The sequence below is a fragment of the Dermacentor silvarum genome, chromosome 10 (assembly GCF_013339745.2).
Source record: "Dermacentor silvarum isolate Dsil-2018 chromosome 10, BIME_Dsil_1.4, whole genome shotgun sequence".
Taxonomy (NCBI): Eukaryota; Metazoa; Arthropoda; class Arachnida; order Ixodida; family Ixodidae; genus Dermacentor; species Dermacentor silvarum.
The window spans coordinates 19,567,793-19,571,781 of record NC_051163.1 but is presented as its reverse complement, the minus strand read 5'-3'; the positions used below and the strand labels follow the sequence as shown (position 1 = coordinate 19,571,781).

At 46.8% G+C, this 3,989-nt stretch overlaps 1 non-coding gene across 1 annotated transcript; it reads left to right on the top strand.

Moving 5' to 3' along the window:
* The first annotated feature begins 3,915 nt into the window (after nucleotides 1-3,915).
* Trnas-gga (transfer RNA serine (anticodon GGA)) lies at nucleotides 3,916-3,989 on the top strand. Its single transcript has one exon. It is a non-coding gene; the product is annotated as a tRNA-Ser (tRNA).

Here is a 3,989-nt window from a genome sequence, read left to right as displayed (position 1 = left end):
AGGCTAATACCAGTTCCGTGTACACGCACAAATACGGTAGATCTAGGCTGGATTACTGCATACCAACACTATACAACCTCTTAAAAACTCACATCGATTTCAGTGCCCCTGTCGGCACATTTAAATCAGAGGTGCGTGATTACCTGATGAAGCAATGATCTTTTTGTCTTTTCTTCTCCTGGCTGTATCATTTCCTGCAGTATTTATAGTGTCCACCATGTATGCTGTACCTGTATCGAGCAAGTTCATTTCTTCTTCACGATGACTGTATGTATTGCTTATAATAATTGTTCATAATGATTGTATGTATGTACTGTGTACTGTATAATTGTTCAAATTAGTGAAATCCACTGCCTGTTGCTCTCTGTAGGCCCCCAGGTCCCGTCAAGCTGTCTGAGACAGCTTTTTGTCTGGGGGGCCCCCAACTTGTGTGTTGGAAATAAAGTGGATTCTATTCTATTCTATAAATAAATAAAAAAGTAAATAGTGAAAAAAAAAGTTTATGAGCGGTGCATCCGGTTTTTGCTAGACCCTTGTGTTGTGGCTCAGCTTTCTCGCTCGACAATATCTGCGGGAAATCTAACATTTAATGTGAAGCATTTTTTTTTTTGTCTTATTCAGGACACTTAGCGGTAGGTAGGTAGGTTCCTGTCTCCTCTCGCTTTAAGAAAAATAAACTAAAGTGTGGCCGATGTGGGAATCGGGCCTCTGCCATTAAGCACAGCAGCCAGGTGCTCTACCATTGGGCCACGATCGCGCTTTTTTATTCTTTATTACAGGGAAGCAACACCATAGCACTTACACTAAACACACCCCAAGTGAATGATCAGGCAACATTAAACAAATCAAATAGATTAAATATGACAAGAGATTCGCTAGAACGCTCGTATATCCCGCGTACTTGAGTTATTAATGCGAAAGCATTATATGCCCCGTGAAGCGGAAATCGTCACGTGACCAAGTAATGAGGTCTCGTTCCCGGCGGCGTATTTCCATTTGCTAGTAGGTACAGCGTTTGACCGCTGGCGCCACGCTGCGCCGCTCGCGCGTACCATGTTTCGAGCCGCCGCCGTTGGAACGGAGGAGGCGTTGACGGAGAAAACGCTGGGCTGGTGGTGACTTAGCCTGCTGTTGGGATCGGTGGTATTCTAAACGCATCACTGTTTTGATGATACAAATATAATCTCACTATCAGGGAGGGAGCAGTCTACCTGACTGGAGCAGTATTTTTTTATTTGGGGTGTTGCTACGCTGCGCTCCGCAACACCCGAACGACCGCCGCTTCGCGTCGGCGCCCGGCACCACGGCTGCCGCCGTGGCGCCGGGGTTCAAGCGACCGCGCTGGCAAACAGCGAGAGAAAAAAAAGGGAAAAGCGTGACATTAAAAAAAATGTCACAGTTTCGCCCTAAGGGCGAAGCAATGAATGCGATAGCAACACAGCAATGTCATACGAAGTAAGGTGAGCGGCTTTGGTAGCAACAACACGCAGAACTGTTGTCGACGCCATCGGCGTTTTGCCCGCGTTAGCTCAAAATGCGTGCGGCGTTGGTGACTGTTGCTGGAGCCTCTGATATAAATAGGCACTTGGTGCCGCAGCTAAACGTCGCCTCCCTTCCCTCCCCTCCCCCACGGCCTCTCGCGCGTCCGAAGAAGGCGCGTTTGCTCTACATATATGGTGATTGTAAAGGAGAAAAGAGACGCCTACTTCTGCAGCCCTTAAGCGAGCACGGCGCAGAACGCGCGTTTGTTCTCCGCCGTGCGTTCACTCCCCGTGAAAGACGCGCCCCTCGCGCCCTTTCACTCGCACATACAGCGTTCGGCGCGCGGCGACGATTTCATCTCCAAATGACGTCATACGGAACCTCACGGCGACGGCGACGGCGACGCCGACGGCGACGGCGACGCCGACGGCAGAAATCTGCTTTTGAGTGTCCATATAATTGCTATCGCAATAAAAAAAGTAGCTAGAAGAGGGTTTGAACCCGCGTACGCAAGATCCCGAAGCGAGCGCCGTAACCACTCAGCCATACAGCCACGCTTCCAAGGGGTTGCATGCGTGCAAACCATATCATTGCGTTCGAGCGCCCTCGGTGAACGGAACCACCTAGAAACGCGGTACGTGCGAGCGGCGCAGCGTGGCGCCAGCGGTCAAACGCTGTACCTACTAGCAAATGTAGTGTTGCTTCCCGGCGCAGGACCTGCTGCGGCTCGCACTGCTACATACCACGGTGAACAGCCACGGCGTCGGACTGACGCCTTGACTGTTCCCCTTAAGGTGGATTAAGGTTGATTAAGGGGGATTAAAGTGGATTAAGGTGATTCAAGGTTGATACAAATTCGAGAAACCTGGATTAAGGTGAATTAAGGTGGAGCTTTAATTCAACGTATAACCTAGACAAGTCCTCATGCTTTCGCATTGAAACTACGGAAGGATACTTATGTGACTGACAACTTTTGTTTTCTTCCTGGAAGACATTGTTCGTTGCTCGGGGTGGTTCTGAATGTCTATCAATCATTCTTGCTTGCCAAAGATTATGCAATCCAATAAGAAAATGAGATTGGTTGGCAAAGTTCTGTCTTTTGTCGTATGGAGGTATCTGATAGCGATAAGGTTTATTCTCATTCTTTTTTCAATGTTCATTGTAGAACATCAAAAAGAAATACTCTTGTCACAACAATCAATAAAGCAATTATCAATGGTTTCTGGCTTTTTACGTAATCTACAATTTGTACCCCAGGGAACCAAGAATCCCTTAGACTTCTGCCACGTCTTTACAGGAAGTGTTGAGGTATAAAATCTAAAAAGAAAGTCTTTGCTGTGTGTTTCAAACTCACATTTTCTTAACGTGAGTCAACACATAAGACAATTGATGGTTACCAAATGTAGAACGACATAGGCCTTTTTTTATTTTGGGGGGGACTCGAACCCGAACCAGGGCCCGGACCAGAAGGCGGTGGTCCTGGGTTCGAGTCCCGGACCAGGACGAATTTTTCCTCAACTGCGAGGCTTTCTTTCGAGGAACCCGGTTGGGTTTCCATTGTAGCAATTGCTACATTTGGGTGGAAGTCTCAGTTTCTCTTTGATTACTTATCTCCACCTAGCGGATTTCCGCTGAACTATTACATCAAACACTTGCCTTTGCTTCGAGTTGTCGACAAATTCGACTTCGCCCTGCCATCTGCTAGCCGCCTGGTTAGCTCAGCACGGTTTTCTTTGGAATATTTGTCTAACATTACAAAGAGGAGGCTGTACAAAGACTTAATCGATGTAATGTTGCCTACACCAATATACAGAGCTGTTAACTGTGGAGGTCCAGGAAATGACGTTTTGAAGCGTGTGAGAAGGATGCCCGTTAATTCCACAGTAAAATCTTTCTTCTTTAAGCTACATACCAATTGTTTGCCAGTTAAAACGTGGTTACACGAAAAAGGTATTTACGTGCCATGGAGTGTTGACTGCTCACTCTGTAAAAAACCGGAGACTATCGATCACACATTCATAGATTGTTGGGACGCTGTCTTCCATTGGGACATTTTACAGAGAACACTTAAAAAAGAACTTCCAATTCCACCAATTGGTATACGGTTTCTGCCCACAGATAATAGTGATGGAACACCTTGCGATATGTTCATGCTCCTGAGCCTCCACAGCTTATGGAAAACAAGGATGGCAGTACGCCATGTCGATGTGAAAGTTTGTTCGGTGCGGGAAAATTTTATTGCAAGCATTGCAAATCTAAGAGCACAGTATCGTGCGCAAGCCGACCCTCCTGAGTGGGTGGCTATTCTAGATGAACTCGTAAACTTTAAGCATGTTTAATATGACCATGTATTTTTAGTGTGAGTGATTTGTTTGTATATATATGTATATGTGTGTTCATTTGGTGTCAAAGCAGGCAATAAAGAAAAAAAAAGCCTGGTTAGCTCAGATGGTAGAGCGGCTGCCCCGGAAAGGCGGTGGTCCCGGGTTCGAGTCCCGGACCAGGCC